Source organism: Sus scrofa, chromosome 15 (genome assembly GCF_054392235.1).
Source record: "Sus scrofa isolate SSC_HxYL_T2T_F1_AM1 chromosome 15, Sscrofa_HxYL_maternal_Yorkshire_Landrace_v2.0, whole genome shotgun sequence".
Lineage (NCBI taxonomy): Eukaryota > Metazoa > Chordata > Mammalia > Artiodactyla > Suidae > Sus > Sus scrofa.
In genome coordinates, this window is record NC_139397.1 from 139,561,308 (window position 1) to 139,579,402 (window position 18,095).

The 18,095-nt window shown below is 38.0% G+C and overlaps 1 pseudogene; it reads left to right on the top strand.

The window, feature by feature from the left end:
• Positions 1-3,405: 3,405 nt before the first annotated feature.
• On the top strand, positions 3,406-3,929 carry LOC100625337 (NADH dehydrogenase [ubiquinone] 1 alpha subcomplex subunit 8 pseudogene; annotated as a pseudogene).
• The last annotated feature ends 14,166 nt before the right edge of the window (positions 3,930-18,095 follow it).

The following is an 18,095-nucleotide window of genomic DNA, read 5'->3' on the forward strand; positions in this document are numbered from 1 at the left end:
ATAGCTTAAGGAATAGAGAAAGACAGAGAAGAATAGATGAATCTAGAGGTACAAAAGGAATGCATCCAACACCATAAATGACACAGGGATTTTGCCTTCTAAATCACAAAGGGAACAAAGTGTAGATAGAAATGAGCTAAAGTATATGAAATAATAACATATCTACATATTAGAAGTTCTGGTAAGAAGCAAGATCTTTGGAATAATTGAATGAGAAAGCTGAGTGCAGGAGTTCCCGTCGTGGTTAACGAATCCGACTAGGAACCATGAGGTTGCGGGTTCTATCCCTGCCCTTGCTCAGTGGGTTAACGATCCGGTGTTGCTATGAGTTGTGGTGTAGGTCACAGACGCGGCTCTGATCCTGAGTTGCTGTGGCTCTGGTGTAGGCTGGCAGCTTCAGCTCCGATTAGATCCCTAGCCTGGGAACCTCCATATGCTGCGGGAGTGGCCCAAGAAATGGCAAAAAAGAAGAAAAAAAAGAAAGAAAGAAAGCTGAGTGCAGAGGTGACTATTGTCAGGGAGGAAAATAAACTTTTTTTCTAATTTCAGAATGAGGAAACTTCAAAAAGTGACAGCATCCAGGTTATGACCATGAGAGTAAATGGCTGAAATGAAATTGAGATGAAGGTCATTAGATATGAAGAGGTCAAACAGAAAGTTTAGAGCTTTGCAAGTTCATATTGTGGCTCAGTGGTAATGAACCCAACTAGTATCCATGAGGATGCAGATTCAACCCCTGGCCCTGCTCAGTGGTTTAGGGATCCAGCGTTGCCATAAGCTGTGGTGTAGTATTGCAGATGTGGCTCAGATCTGGTGTAGCTGTGGCTGTGGTGTAAGCTGGCAACTGTAGCTCCGATTTGACCCTTAGCCTGGGAACTTCCAAAAAAAAAAAAGTTCCAAATCTTGAAAGAGTCACTAATGCAACAGAAGTGATCAAGTCATCCAGGGAAATGGCAACATAGGATTAGGGAGGAAGACTATTGACAAGGTGTCATGACTCTAATTAAGATAGTGGCATGAGATCAAAGGAATAGGAGATTTCACAAGAAGAAGGAGGAATGATGGCCTGGAGGCCTCCTTGAGGAAGGAGAAAATTGGCCTCTGTTTCTTGCCCTGGGCAGTGAGAAGGCTGTTTCTAGGAAAGAAGGCAGCTTGGGGAATGGAGTCTTCTGAGCATGCCATGTTTCATTTAAATGCAGAATATGAGAAGGGGGAGGGATGGACTAGGGGTTTGGGACTGGCATATGCACACTGAGGCATGTGGAGTAATTGGCCAACAGGGACCTGCTGTTTGGCACAGGGAACTCTACCCAATATTCTATGATGATCTAGGTGGGAAAATAATTTGAAAGAGAATGGATGTGCATACATGTACGGCTGAGGCACTTTGTTGTACAGCAGAAATTATCATAACATTTTAAGCCAACTATACTTCAGTAAAACTTTAAAAATGAAAAAATGCAGACTATGAGAGAAATGCAGACTATGAGAGGAATGCATCCTCCAGTGTTTGAGGTTATACAATTTTGTTTTGCTCTGGTGAAGTGGCAGTTCCAGAGGGCATAGTTGAGGAGGAAAAGAAAAGAAGAAAGTTGGACTAAAGGAAGAAACAAATTATTTCAGTGGGAGTGAATGTTTGAGAGTTTAGACCCTTGGAGGGACTTTCATCAGTGCTAAGAACAGTTGACCAAGATGTGCCATTTTCTAGCTTTGAGCACAACCTTGATTTTCCTAAACAGTTTTTTTGTCTTAAGTCAGTTGAAATTTAAGTCCCCCTCACCCAGATCACTCATCGAATGCAATAATTCCACTAAGGAGATGAACCTTTTATAGATTTATTCTTCAGCATGTGTCTACTCAATTATTGAAGTGTTTCTCTTTAATAATACACCAAATGACAAATAATGAACTTATTAGTATCTTTACAATATATATCACTCAGGAAGAAAATGGTAAAAGCAAAATATTTTTGACACCATAGTTTGCTCTTTGTCCGTGGTGTGGATAGTTAATGTTCACTACAAAGTGTCAACAATGGATGGGAGAATTGGGCCAATAACGTAAGAGGGCCATTCTGGGGCATAGAATTGAAGAAACTTGGTACAGGAAGTATTCACCAAAGCATCCTGAATAAAAAAGTAGGCAGTTGGTGAGGAAAAAGATGATATGCAGTTCAAGCATCTGCAATAAACTCAACAATAATGAACAGAAGAGAAATGTAGGGCATCGTCCTTATCTCCAGTGATAGAGTTCTTGCCCTTTTTAGGCTTATCTGGATAAGGAAACTCAGTGTACCCTTTAAGTTACAATTGCAGGGAATAAATAATTAAAGGAAAATATAAACTGCAGCTTCAATAAGCGCTGTGGCAATTTTGGGGAGGAAGTAGGGCAGCATGATCTGGACAAACTATATGAATGTGAAGAAACCTGTATTGCTTCCTTGCATGAGTGTGCGTTGAGGCAAGCAAAGAGCTTCATGGCTTTCAAGTCCAAAAATTTTAATGAGGTAATATTTGTGAAAATATAAATCTCAAGACCCTGTATAAAGGTATAGTGTTATTTTTCTCATTAACAATGTTCATCATATTTAAATGATTATTTCAATAAATAAGGATTTAGACTCCCATCAGAGCCAGCACAGAAAATTGCAGAGGTCAAATGGTATGATGAAACAAATTCTAAAGCTGAAAAGAAATTTGTATATGGCTGAAGCCTGGGATCATTAATGATAAATTCTTTTTTTTAATGAAACGGACAATCCATGGCTTTGAAATTATTTTTTCCTGTTTAGAATTTTTTTTTTTACCATCATTACATTTATTGTGTTGGAGTCTGCTTACATTACTTAATGATGGTTCAAACTGTTCAGCTTTAGCATAATTGCCTCTGCATTCATTACTAAAAACTGGAAAAGATACATTAGACTCCTAGCAGAAATAATATTTGCTCTGGGGTGATATCTGGAAAAGGATTATTACAGAAATATGTGTGCTGTAAAAAAAAAAAAAAAAAAAAAAAGACTATTTACAAAAAAAAAAAAAGAGAGAGAGAGAGACTTGGTGTTTTCCTTTGCAGTTACGGCTCTTAAGACATTTGGCTGAAATAGCATGTTGATTGTCATGATGATGAATTGGTGTTTTTAATCATCACTAAAAAGATAACAGCCATGGATTGAATATTAGCTTGTCTCACAGTGTGCAAATATACGAGTGTCAGTTTTGCCATCCCTACACTGAAAAGTTAGAATTGACTTACTACAGATAAAATTCCCATATGGCAAATGCTATAGGATTTACTAATCTACCCTTTTTAGAAAGTAGTGGAATTTGGGCAGTCGGAAGGAGAGTTCAAGGAGACTGGGGAGAAGAGGCTGCGGGCATCTCCTCGGTCGGGGCTACCGCCATCATGTCGGGGATAGTGGAGCTGCCCACTCTGGAAGATCTGAAAGTGCGGGAAGGGAAAGTCAGTTCTTCAATGCTGAAAGCTGCACCCCATCACTTTGGAGCTCAGTGCGTTAAGCCCAACAAGGAGTTCACGCTCTGCCAGTGTGAAGAGAAGCACCCAAGGCGATGTTTAGAGGGAGGCAAGCTTCTCAGCCACTGTGCCCTAAACTTCTCTAGGCAGATGAAGCAGCACTGTGTGGAGACTTTCACGGAAAACTGGACCGGCAGTGATTACTCTGGCCTGCAGGGTTTTCGTCACTGTCGCTGTTGCAAGCAAGAGGCACAGTTTGACAAGCACATGCTGGACAAACTGGGCTGAGTGCGACCTGACCTGGGAGAGGTGTCAAAGGTCACCAAAGTGAAAACAGATCTCTTTCAACAGAGAATCTCTATCACTCAAGAGCAAAGCCAGAGCCCAACCCTGGGACAGAAGGTGATAGGAAGCCTCCCAAACATAGCAGCTGCCTCTTTTTCTGGCCCGTGTGAAGACAGGTTCATGGTTCACAACCACTCGTGTACCCAGGCAGCAGCTGATGAAAACTCTCAGTAGTTAGCATCAACCGATAGGGGGTTGCTTCCAGGATCACAAACACTAACAGAAATGTTAATTTGATGTGACTTGGTAGTTACTCTGTACCGTGTGCATTATATTAATTTTTTCTGGTGGATAGAGGCATACTGTTGACAAGCTATTGTTGGTGAAATTGGACATAATTTTCTATTTCTGAGATTTGGAAAACAATGGGATCAAGAATCAATCAGGAATTTAGGCTAACAGGTAGAGAAAAGGTTGGAAAAGGGCTCACAGAAGAGTACCTGAAAAGAGTTAGATATTTTGGGAACGCACCAAAGAGCAAGTCCAGCATGGAACTAGATAATTACCAAAGTGAATTGCATCCTGAAAACATATCCAAAATGATGTTAGATTTTAAGATTGTCCAGGCTGGAGTCTAGATACAATTTTATGTACTTAAGTCTTTTTTTAAAAAAAGACATTTTCATTCATTTTGTTTTTTACCAACCTTATTGGTATACAAGCAGATATTTAATGTATATAATTTAATGAGTTTGGAGATATATATGGATATGAAACCATCATCACAATCAAGGTAACAAACATACCTAATACCTCTTAATGTTTCCTTTAGTACCTTTGTTTCTGTTTTGTGGTGTGTGTGTATGTGTGTGTGTGTTTTGAGGAGGAGCCATAAGAACACTTAATGTGAGATATTTACCATCTTAGCAGTGTTGCTAAGTGCACAGTATAGCAGTGTAGACAATACGTATTATGCTCTAAAGTAGATCCCTAAAGTGCAAGTTTATACCAGTTGAACAATTCCATTTTCCCCTATTCTCAGACACTGTCAATCACCTGTCTATACTTTGCTTATGTGGGTTTGACTATTTTAGGTCACTCATACGTGAAATAACGTAGTATTTGTTCTTATGTAATTGGTTTACATTTTCTCAAGTTTGCAAAACACTATCAAGAGAAAAGAAGATTAAAAATGCAAAAATAAAAAAATGTATTCTTGGGAATTCCTACTGTGGAACAGTGGGTTAAGGATCCACTGCAGAGGTGCAGGCTCAGGTCTCTGCAGAGGTGCAGGATCAGCCTGGCCCAGTGAGTTAAATGTCCAGTGTTGCCTCAGCTGTGGCTTGGATTCAGTCCCTGGCCTGGGAACTTCCATATGCTGTGCGTGCAGCCAACAAAAGAAAAAGAAAAATTATCTCTGCGCTAATGACTTACGAGTGCATGCAGTGCCACACCAAAATAAGAATTAATGGTGAAAATTCTGTTCCCAAGACCATCTCCATCAGAAAGATATCTTACATCCACAGATGGTGAGAGCAAAGGCACTCAGAACAGAAATAGCCTGTTCTGACTATGATGTCATAAAGACTAAGTTCTCACCAAGAGCAAATTATAATTTCATAGCTTTGTGGAAGAAGGAAGTAAAGGTTATTGAGCTCTTAACTATATGCCGGATAGCATTTTACAAGGAGAGAAGAGACAAAATTAGGTTATGTGATTTGCCTAATATTTCACAGTTCATTTCAGACTTCCTTAGCCTCAGCTTTCTCTTGCTATGAAACATGGCCAAAATTACATCACAGTGTTAAGTCCTTAATGGAAAGAGCTTGCATCAGAGAAGGCAGTTGCTGAGGACCTGGTGTTGACTGATTTGTTAGAATTCCTCAGGGCTTGATTCTTCATGGGACCTGGTGCTTACATCAAAAGAGAGCTAGGACTTAAGGGATACGCCCACTGGCCATGCCGTTGCTGCCAAGTTCATATCATCCTTCTATTAGGGCCTGGCTTCAATGGAACTGCTATGTGCTTTTGGGTTCTGGGGACCTCATAGTAAATCATTTACTTGTTCAAATATTAATGGACTACATCACAGGTAAAGTTTTGAAAAATCAAAGACATTCAAGAGTTATTTTCTTTTTTTCTAAAACTAATCTAAACCTTCCAAGTCTGAGATATAAAAGGAATTTTTTGATGCAGGCATCAGCTGTTTCTACCTGTTTGGGATCCTGTCCCTCTTTTTCTAGTAATTGAGTTCCCTCCTTGGTTTTGTTTTCTTTGTGGTACCCATCCTATGTGACTTGGACAGGGATAAGCACTACAATAAGAAACTAATTTCTTGGTTAAAAAAGTTTAGCACTGGTGGATGATGAGTAAAAGTATGACTATTAATCAGCAAATTTTCCAAGGCCTGGGAATGCAGTAAGTGAAAAGATTCCCATTACAACTCTGCTTTTTCTGCTGGAGCAATCAGAAAGATTTCTCATGTGGAATGACGCTATTTGAGAGATGGAGAGAGAACGCACGAGCATGTATCTCTGGACTGAGCTATGCCCGAAGGAAAATATACACTCTTGATTTTTCAGTTATATAAGCCAATGAAGTTGCTTATTTTGCTTAATCTAGTTTCAGTTGTCTTTTGGTTTTCCTGTCACTTATAACCAAATGAAGCCTGACAACTGCATAGGCTTTTCCTTTGGACATGGGGAAGGGAGGAGGAAGTAATATTGTTCTAAGTACCAACAGCAATGTGCTAGGCATAACGTTAGATACTATTATTTCATTAATTAATACATGTTCTTTATTTATGAGTAGAGATGAGACAAAATTAGGTCATGTGATTTGCCTAATATCTCATATAAGTTAGAGATTCAGGCCCAAACCCAATCTCCATATTCAGCATACTAGTTTGCCTCCCCATGTTGCAATTATACTGCATGTGCAAATGCAATTGTATATATATGCAAATAATATTAGAAGAATTTAAGCCAACCTGAGAGCTGGTACTATAAATAGAATGAGACAGATTGTGTTGAGGAAAAAGGAGTCAGAAAGGAACTTGCAAAGCACTTCAGAACTGTCCAGAGCTCTGACCTCTGCTTAGCTGTCTCTGACCATCAGTCCTTAGGTAATTACCCACTTTTGCTATACTACAGGCTTGTTCATTCTCACCCATCTAACATTTATATCCCTATCTCCTTTGATGAAAGTTGTGAGCGTTGTTAGGCTGGCTTATAAGAAATGATTTGGAGTCATCTAGACCTCAGTTCAAATTTCAGTACTTTTGCTGATGAATCCTATAACTTTGAACAAGTCACACCACCTAAGACACAATTTTCTTATCTATAAAAGAAGAATAAACCAGGAATTGCAGTCACTGGAACATAGAAGGAACTCAAAAAAAATGTTAGCTCACAAATATGATAAATTCATTTGAGAAATAAAAAAAGAAAAAAGTTAGCTCTTTTCTCACCTTCCTCACAGAATAAAGTTTATTGGCTGAGTTATTCTTTGAAATTTTATTTCCTGCCACAAAATTTTTCCTATAGGTATTTTCAACCCCATGTTAGAAAAAGCATTTTCCCCTTCAAAATCTTTGTCTTCAAACTTGATTATTCCTGATAATATATATTATTATATTATAACAATATATAATGTTTTATATATTATACTTTTTTTTCTAAACAGGGATGGCAGCACTTGGCAGTTGGGATAAATGGGCAAAATATTCCCTCTGATTTAAACCACAAATATAGTCAGGTAGAGAGTGTAGATGAGAATTTTAGCTTTCAAAAATACATTCAAATCAGAATCAGACATTAGCGTGACAATGTGATTTGCACATTTCAAGTTTTACATAAAAAAACTAAATATAAGTCTCAGTTTTTATATGCCTGAGGAAAAAAGTAGATCCTGATAAGACACAAAACACGTGGAGTAATTAAATGTATACTTGCTCTCTCATTTATAGATTCACTTCTTTTCTCTTCCTTTCTTTTCTTTTCTGTTTTCTTCTCTTTTGCTTTTTAGGGCCTTAACCTGCTGCATGTGGAAGTTCCTAGGCTAGGGGTCCAATTAGAGCTGCAGCCGCCAGCCACAGCCACAGCCACAGCAATGCTGGATCAGAGCCTCATCTGGGACCTACACCACAGCTCACAGCAATGTCAGATCCCCAACCCACTGAGCGAGGCCAGGGGTCGAACCCATGTCCTCATGGATACCAGTTGGATTCGTTTTTGCTGCGCCACAACCGGAGCTCCAAATTTACTTTTTAATTTAAATCTTCCGTTTTCCTACATTAATTATTATTATTGTTGTTGTTGCTGTTGTTGTTATTATTCATGGCAATTTATGTTCTTCAAAGAGTTGCCCATCGGTTTTATTTTTTTTATTTTTTAGTCTTTTTTCTAGGGCCACACCCTTGGCACATGGAGGTTCCCAGGCTAGGGGTCTGATTGGAGATTCAGCCACTGGCCTGCAGCCACAGCAACATGGGATCCCAGCTGCGTCTGCAAACTACACCACAGCTCACAGCAATGGCCGGATCCTTAACACACTGACCGAGGCCAGGGATCCAACCCACAACCCCATGGTTCCTAGTAGGATTTGTTAACCACCAAGCCATGACGGGAACTCCTGTCCATCAGTTTTAAACACAGCTACTATTCTTCAGCTGTTCTTATTACACTGGCTTATTAGCGATGTAGCTTTCCTGTAAGATTTTTAATATGGAATAAAACTGGTAAAACATAAGTCTTCAAAGTTACCTTGTTAACCTCACTAGGGGCTTTTCAGGATGTCACGATACATTTTACTTAATGTGTGTCCTTAAGCCATGAAATAAATCACATACTTTTGTGATTATACATTCAAATTGTCTCTATACTCCATGGTATAAAATTATCTGTTCCTGTTTTTTAACTTACTTGAGCTAGAATTTTTAAAGGTACTTGTACAGTGTGGAGTGATGGGAAGCAGGTGGGCCTTTGGGCTGAGGATGCAAAGTTTGAAACCTAGCTTTGCGACTTATTTTGCTGATTCATTTCAAGCAACTTTCTTAAAATCTCTGAGCCTCAATTTCCAAATATGTTCTGGGAAAATATAAAGATTAAATTAACTAAAATATGCAAAAGAACTGTGGCAAAAACTGTCACTTAGCTAATGCAATGCTGTTCCAAATCTCCTTTCTAACCACCTTTCACTTTTCAATTATTTGTACCTGAAAATATCCTAAAAGGGCTTTCGTTCTCATAAAACGGCACGATTTTTGTCTTACCTCTTTCTTCCTGTTTGGGAAAAAGATTTGATATCTGGAGGTAGAGCAGCCATCTTAGAATCATGAGTATAAAACCACACACTGAGGCCAGCACAGAAGGAAATTAAAGTCTGATTCCTTCATGATATCCTTGAACAGCTAGAGCTGACCTAGAGTAGTTTTCTCAAGACGTCTTCTTTTTTCCCCTTTATTTAATTTATTTTTTAAAAAATTAAAGTATAGTTGATTAACAATGTTGTGCCAATTTCTGCTGTACAGCAAAGTGACCCAGTCATACATACATTATATATAGAGAGATATATACACATATATATTCCCTTTCTTATATTATCTTCCATCATGTTCTATCCCAAGAACCCTGTACTATACAGTAGGACCTCATTTCTCATCCATTCTAAATGTAATAGTTTGCATCTGCTAACCCCAAACTCCCAGTCCATCCCACTCCCACCCCACCCCCCTTAGCAACCACAAGTCTGTTCTCTATGCCTATGAGTCTGTTTATGTTTTGTAGATGGCTTCATTTGTGCCATATTTCAGATTCCACATATAAATGATATCATATGTTATTTGCCTTTCTCTTTATGGCGTACTTCATTCACTTAGTATGAGAATCTCTAGTTGCATCCATGTTGCTACAAATGGCATTACTTTGTTTTTTTTTTATGGCCGAGTAGTATTCCATTGTATATATGTACCAGATCTTCTTAATTCATTCATGTCAGTGGACATGTAAGTGTTTCCATGTCTTGGCCATTGTGAATAGTGCTGCTATGAACATAGGGGTGCATGTATCTTTTTTAATTATAGGTTTGTCCAGATATATGCCCAGGAGTGGGACTGCTGGATCATATGGTAGTTCTATATTCAGTTTTCTGAGGAATGTCTATACCGTGTTCTATAGTGGTTGTACCAATTTCTATTCCCACCAACATTGTAGGCAGATTCCCTTTCTCCACACCATCTCTAGCATTTACTATTTGTAGGCTTATTAATGATGGCCATTCTGACCAGCATGAGAGTACTTTATTGTAGTTTTGATTTGCATTTCTCTATTAATCTGTGATGTTGAGCATTTTTTTCATGTGCCTATTGGCCATTTGTATATATTCTTTCGAGAAATATCTATTTAGGTCTTGTGACCATTTTTTGATTGTGTTCTTTGTTTTTTGTTGTTTAGTTGCATGGGTTTTTATGTGTTTGGAGATGAAGCCCTTGTCCTTTGTAGCATTTGCAACTATTTTCTCCCATTCTGTAAGTTGTCTTTTTGTTTTTATGGTTTCATTTAAAGATTTCTTATTATGTGAAGTCGATGACCCCTTGTTTCTCATGTTTTTTTTTTATTACTCAAAATTGCAGCATTGCTGTTTAATACAAAAGCAAACATGGTCCATAGACCATTGTAAAGAGGTTCAGGTAATGTTAATCACCCGTCTCCCTTCTATCACTAATGGATGAGGCATAGTCTCAGCATACGTCTTTTAAAAATAAATAATAGAATAAAAATATCTAGTGAATGGTGTTACCAGTCAACCTGCTCCAGAGTCTTAGAAAAATCCTGATCCTTCTTTCTTATATATATTGTCCAATCCAAGTCCTAGGGATTTTATCCCTAATATCTGCCCCATTCTTTCCATCTCCCTGGCCATCACCTTAGTGATGGTTCACCTGGGGGATCACAGTCACGTTCTTACAAGTGAACTTGTGCACAAGCTATTTCCTCAGCCTAGAATATTTTCTCTCCTGAACCCTTATTTTTCAGATCTTAGCTAAGTCAGCACATACCCAGAAACACTTCTCCAGCCTCTCAATCTTGACCATCTTCTTTTTATATCTCATTATATCTCTGCTTTTAGCATAATTATTACATTTATATGTGAGGTTTTTCTTTTTCTTTTTTCTTTTTTTTTTTTCAGCTGCACCCATGGCATATGGAAGTTCCCAGGCCAAGGATCAAATCTGAGCCAGACCTGCTACTTACACCATAGCTACAGCAACATTGGATCCTTAACCCTCTGTGACAGACCTAGGATCAAACTTGTGCCACAACAGAGATAAACTGGATCATTAACCCACTGCGCCACAGTGGGAACTCCAATATGTGAGTTTTAATGTCTGTCTCTCAGACCTGTAAGTACTAGGAGAACAGAGTGTATTTTTTTTTTTATCTTCCATCATTTTATACTCTGTTTTTTTTGTTTGTTTGTTTTTTTGTCTTTTTGCCTTGAGCCGCTCCCGTGGCATATGGAGGTTCCCAGGCTAGGGGTCTAATCGGAGCCATAGCCACCGGCCTATGCCAGAGCCACAGCAACGCAGGATCCGAGCCGTGTCTGCAACCCACACCACATCTCACAGCAACGCCGGTTCCTTAACCCACTGAGCAAGGGTAGGGATTGAACCCGCAACCTCATGGTTCCTAGTCGGATTCGTTAACCACTGCGCCACGATGGGAACTTCCATCATTTTATACTCTAATTAAGCCCAGCCATAATACATAGTAAGTGCTCAGTATTCACTTAATCATAATAACTAACATTTAATGAGCATTTACTGTGTATGAAGCACTTTAATTTTTGCTTTACATGTATTAAATCATTTTTGTTGTCATTGTTTCATCATGGCATATGGAAGTTCCTGGGCCAGAGATCAAATCCAAGCTGCAGCTGCAAGCTACATCACAGCTGTGGCAACACCAGATCCTTTAACCCACTGTGTTGGACTGGAAATCAAACCTGTGCTTCCACAGCCATCTGAGCCACTGCAGTCAGATCCTTAACCCTACTTTGCCACAATGGAAACTCCATAACTCAATTTTGCAGTCACAGAAAACCTCTTTTATAGATATTTTATATCTTATCTATATTTTGTATAGATAAGACAGCCCCATTTTGCAGATCAAAAAGCTGTGGCACAGAAAAGTTAAGGAATTTGCCTGAGGTCACCCAGAATTTGATTCGGGCAGTTCATCTTAGAGCCTATGTTATTAACCATTACTCAAAGCTAAATAAGAGAATTAATCTTGCCACCAACTGGTCGATGATAATCACTCTGATTCCTACCTATAATGGTCTTTACAAAATAAATAGAAGTTGCTTTGTACAAGCTATTGTCTGTGTTCAGTGGATACGATGAAGTCTAAAGGCACCCAATTTATATTTTCAAGGTTCTGTAGAGTTAACCCTGATTGGTCTGAGGATATACAGCAAATTTCTCTCATATATTTATATTTTCCTTAAAACATATTACCAATGCATTATATAATTATTGGTTTTCCTCTTCAATTTGATTGACCCTCATTAGTTCATATGAGAAAGCACATGGATCTCACTAGATTTCTTATTTATCATGCCATGTTCAGTATTGCTATATTTTTTTTACCCCAAACAATTATTTTGAAAGAGTGAAGAAAACACCATCTGTAACAACTGAAATCATAATAACATTTTTTTCTATTCTCAAAGCACATCAATGTTATATAATGAAGGGAAAAATGATTAGTCCCAGGCTGTGCTTAACTGTGCCAAACAAGTATGCTAATTTTTTGGCTTGGTTAGAAAACCCTGAAATCAGAGATTTATGCAGGGATTTGCAAATTACAGACTATTTATGTACATCCATATCTTTATACTTTAATCACTAGTGCATTTAAAATGAGATTGGATTTTAGGGGAGAAACCAGAATGAAGGAAGAAAGTCAGTAAAGAGAGGGAGAGGTTTGGAGGCAAATACTAGATCTATTTTTGGTTGAAAATTAGCTAAAATTTTTGGATGAATCTACAATGAGAAATAATTAGTGCTGTAGTAATCATTGTAGTGTGTCTGGCACATTATGATTTTCAAAGCATAGACACATTATTAATCTCATGTAATTCTCAGAACATTCCTGAAAGTTGATGATGTGATTATCTCCATTTTATAGACTAAAGCCTGAAGCTCAGACGAATTAAGGAAAACATGTCGATGTGTCCTGCAATGAGAACTTTATAGAGAGGGCTTTCGGTGTTCTGAGTAACCTTACCCCAGGGAGAAAAGGGTATGCATCCCTTTCACTTTAAGCTAAGTGAAAGAAAAAGCATCAAGAGAACTACTCAGAGAGTTCAACACTGAGTTTTTGGGGATGCAGATAATGGTGATTCTACTCCAGCTAGGAGAGGGTTGGAGGCTCATTGGAGATAGCAGAGCAAAGAGAGAAAAGGCTGCATTGGGAGTCAGATGTACTTTGTTTTTTTTCTTTTTGTTTTTCAGGGCCACACTTGTGGCATATGGAAGTTCCCAGGCTAGGGGTGGAATCAGAGCTGCAACTGCTAGCCTACACCACAGCTACAGCAATGTGGGATCCTTAACCCACTGAGCAAGGACAGGGATACTAGTTAGGTTTGTAACCCTCTGAGCCACAACAGGAACTCCCTGAGCTGTACTTATACTGAATGTGGAATAAAGAAGTATGATTCCCTCTCACTAGATATGGACCCTAGAATAGAGCCTTCTTAGGATCATCATAATTTGGACTTCTGCCAAGAAGATGATCTGGAAGGGTGTGACTCCAACAAGATGAGTGGTTGGAAGCCTTGGGTGATAAGGGAGAGGTCAAAAGTAGACAGCTGGAAAGACATTGCCTATATTAAGAGAATGGCCATCAGAGGTCCCCTAGTTAAAGTGCCATATTGTTAGTGAGGGAAAGAGCAGCAAGCAATGAAAAAAAAAAAAAAGCTGTTAATATTCCCCCTACTAATATTCCCCCTACTGTCTTTTCATTGTTAGACAGTATTTTCTTCATTTTTATCCATGACCTATGCAAAGTAACCATTACACTGGTTGATGTCAAATGTTGACTGTGAACCATCTTGGAACTATCAGTGAAAATACATTTTTTTTTCTTACCAGTAATAAATAAAATCTTTCAATGAGACAGGCTAGTCTGATGAAAATGGAGTTTACATTCCAACCCTTCCATATATTTTCTATATAACTGGACAATTTACTTGTTTTTTTTATTATTACTCAAATGAATTTATCACATCTGTAGTTGTATAATGATCATTCACAGGATTTCCATCCCATAACCTAAACACATCCCCCAACCCCCCAAACCGTCTCCTCCAGAGACCATAAGTTTTTCAATGTCTGTGAGTCAGCATCTATTCTGCAAAGAAGTTCATTATGTCCTTTCTTCAGATTCCACATGTCAGTGAAAGCATTTGATATTGGTGTCTCATTGTATGGCTGACTTCACTTAGCAGGATAGATTCTAGGTCCATCCATGTTGCTAAAAATGTTGGTATTTTGTTCCTTTTAATGGCTGAGTAATATTCCATTGTGTATATGTACCATGTCTTCTTCATCCACTCCTCTGTCAATGGACATTTAGGTTGTTTCCTTGTCTTGGCTATTGTAAATAGTGCTGCAATGAACATTGGAGTACATGTGTCTTTTTGAGTCATGGTTTTCTCTGGATAGATGCCCAGGAGTGGCATTGCTGGATCAAATGGTAATTCTATGTTTAGTTTTCTGAGGAATCTCCATACTGTTTTCCACAGTGGTTGCACCAATTTACATTCCCACCAACAGTGTAACAGGGTTCCTTTTTCTCTACACTCTCTCCAGCACTTATTGTTTGTAGACTTTTGGATGATGGCCATTCTGGCTGGTGTGAGGTGGTACCTCATAGTGGTTTTGATTTGCATTTCTCTAATAATGAGTGATGTTGAACATCTTTTCATGCGTTTTTTGGCCATCTGTATGTCTTCTTTGGTGAACTGCCTGTTTAGATCTTCTTCCCATTTTTTGATGGGGTTGTTTGTTTTTCTGGTATGGAGCTGCAGAAGGCATTTAAAGGAGATTAATCCCTTGAGAGCTGATTCACTTGCAAAGATTTTCTCTCATTCTGTGGGTTGTCTTTTTGTTTTGTTTAGGGTTTCCTTTGCTGTGAAGAAACTTTTAAGTTTGATTAGGTCCCATTTGTTTATTTTTGTTTTTATTATCAATACTCTAAGAGGTGGATCTGAGAAAATGTTGCTGACATTTATGTCAGAGAGTGTTTGGCTTATGTTTTCCTCTAAGAGTTTTATAGGATCTCTGGTCTTATATCTAGGTCTTTAATCCATTTGGAGTTGATTTTTGTGTATGGTGTTAGGGGGTGTTCTAATTTCATTCTTTTCCATGTGGCTGTCCAGTTTTCCCAGCACCACTTATTGTACAAGCTGTCCATTCTCCATTGTATATTCTTGCCTCCTTTGTCATAGATGAGTTGGCTGTAGGGGCGTGGGTTGAATTCTGGGCTTTCTATCCTGTTCCTCTGATCCATATTTCTGTCTTTGTGCCAGTACCAAACGGTTTTGATGACTGTTGCTTTGTAGTATAGTCTGAAGTCCGGGAGCCTGATTCCTCCAGCTCCATTTTTCTCTTTTTCAGGATGTCTTTGGCTATTCTGACTTTAAAATATTTTGTTCAAATTCTGTGAAAAATGTCCTTGGTAATTTGATAGGGATTGCATTGAATCTGTAGATTGCCTTAGGTATTATAGTCATTTTGATAATATTGACTCTTCCAATCCAAGAGCATGGTATGTCTTTCCATCTATTTGTGTAATCTTTGATTTCTTTCATCAGTGTCTTATAGTTTTCAGAGTACAGGTCTTTTGTCTCTTTAGGTAGGTTTACTCCGAGGTATATTATTCTTTTGGATGTGATAGTAAACAGGATTGCTTCCCTAATTTCTCTTTCTGCTCTTTCATTGTTAGTGTATAGAAATGCTGTCAATTTCTGTGTATTGATTTTGTATCCTGCAACTTTGCCAAATTTGTGGATAAGCTTTAACAGTTTTCTGGTAGAGTCTTTAGGATTCTCTAGGTATAGTATCATGTCATCTGCAAATAGTGATAGTTTTACTTCTTCCTTTCCAATTTGTATTCCTTTTATTTCTTTTACTTCTCTGATTGCCATGGCTAGGACTTCCAAAACCATGTTGAAGAGTAGTGGTGAGAGCAGACATCCTTGTCTTGTTCCTGATCTCAATGGGAAGGCTTTCAGCCTTTCACCATTGAGAATGATGTTTGATGTGGGTTTGTCATATATGGCCTTTATTATATTGAGGTAGGTTCCCACTATGCCCACTTTCTGAAGGATTTTTATCAGAAATGGGTATTGGATTTTGTCAAAGGCTTTTTCCGCATCTATTGAGAGGATCATATGGTTTTGATTCTTCAGTTTGTTAATGTGGTGTATTACACTGATGGATTTATGGATATTGAAGAATCTTGCATCCCTGGGATAAATCCCACTTGATCATGATGTACAATCCTTTTAATGTATTGTTGGATGCGGTTTGTGAGTATTTTGTTGAGGATTTTTGCATCGATGTTCATCAGTGAAATTGGCCTGTAGTTTTCTTTTTTTGTGGTATCTTTGGTCTTGGTATCAGGGTGATGGTGGCCTCATAGAATAAGTTTGGGAGAATCCCTTCCTCTGCAATTTTTTGAAATAGTTTTGGAAAGATAGGTGTCAGCTCTTCTCTAAATGTTTGATAGAAGTCACCTGTGAAGCCATCTGGTCCTGGACTTTTGTTTGTTGGAAGTTTTTAAATCACAGTTTCAATTTCAGTTCTTGTGATTGGTCCATTCATCTTTTCTATTTCATCTTGGTTTAGTCTCGGAAGATTGCACTTTTCTAAGAATTTGTCCTTTTCTTCTAGGTTTTCCATTTTATTGGCATATAGTTGCATATAGTAGTCTCTTATGATCCTTTGATTTCTATGATGTTGTTCTCCTTTTTCATTTCTAATTTTACTGATTTGAGTCCTCTCTCTTTTTTGCTTGATAAGTCTGACTAAGGGTTTATCAATTTTGTTGATCTTTTCAAAGAACAAGTTTTTCATTTCATTGATCTTTTCTATTGTTTTCTTTGTTTCTATTTCATCGATTTCTGCTCTGACCTTTATGATTTATTTTATTCTACTAATTTTAGGTCTTGTCTGTTCTTCTCTCTCAAGCTGCTTTAGATGTAAAGTTAGCTTGTTTATTTGAGCTTTTTCTTGTTTCCTGAGGTGGGCTTGTATTGCTATAAACTTTCCTCTTAGAATGGCTTTTACTGCACCCCATAGGTTTTGGAGTGTCGTATCTTTGTTGTCATTTGCTTCTAGGTATTTTTCAATTTCCTCTTTGATTTTTTCAGTGATCCATTGGTTATTTAGTAGCATGTTGTTTAGTCTCCATGTGTTTGTGTTTTTCTGAAGTTTTTTTATTGTTGTTGATTTCCAGTTGTATAGCATTGTGGTCAGAAAAGATGCTTGATAGGATTTCAGTTTTCTTAAAGTTACTGAGGTTGGATTTGTAGCCCAGGATGTGATAAGTCTTAGAGAATGTTCCATGTTTACTTGAGAATACTGTGTATTCTGTTGCTTTTGGATGGAATGTCCTATAAATACCTATTAAGTCCATCTGGTTTAATGCATAATCCAGGGCCTGTGTTTCCTTACTGATTTTCTGTCTGGTTGATCTGTCCATTGCTGTCAGCGGGGTATTAAAGTCTCCCACTATTATTGTGTTATTGTTGATTTCTCCTTTTAAGGTAGTTAGCAGTTGCCTTATATATTGTGGTGAACCTATGTTGGGTGCATAGATATTTAAAATTGTTATATCTTCTTCTTGGATTGATCCTTTGATCATTATGTAATGACCTTCTTTGTCCCTTAAAATATTCTTCATTTTAAAGTCTATTTTGCCTAATATGAGTATTGCTACTCCACCTTTCTTTTGATCCCCATTTGCATGGAATGTTTTCTTCCATCCCCTCACTTTCAATTTGTATGTGTCCCTATAAGTGAAGTGGGTCTCTTGAAGACAGTATATATATGGGTTTGTTTTTGTATCCATTCAGCCATCCATGTCTTTTGGTTGGGGTGTTTAATCGATTAACATTTAAGGTAATTATTGATATGTATGTTCTTATTGCCATTTTAATTATTGCTTTGGATTTTCTTTTGTTGCTCTTTTTTTTTCCTTCTTCTCTTGTTCTCTCCTCTTCTGGTTAGATGACTATCTTTAGTGTTGTATTTGAGTTGATTTGTC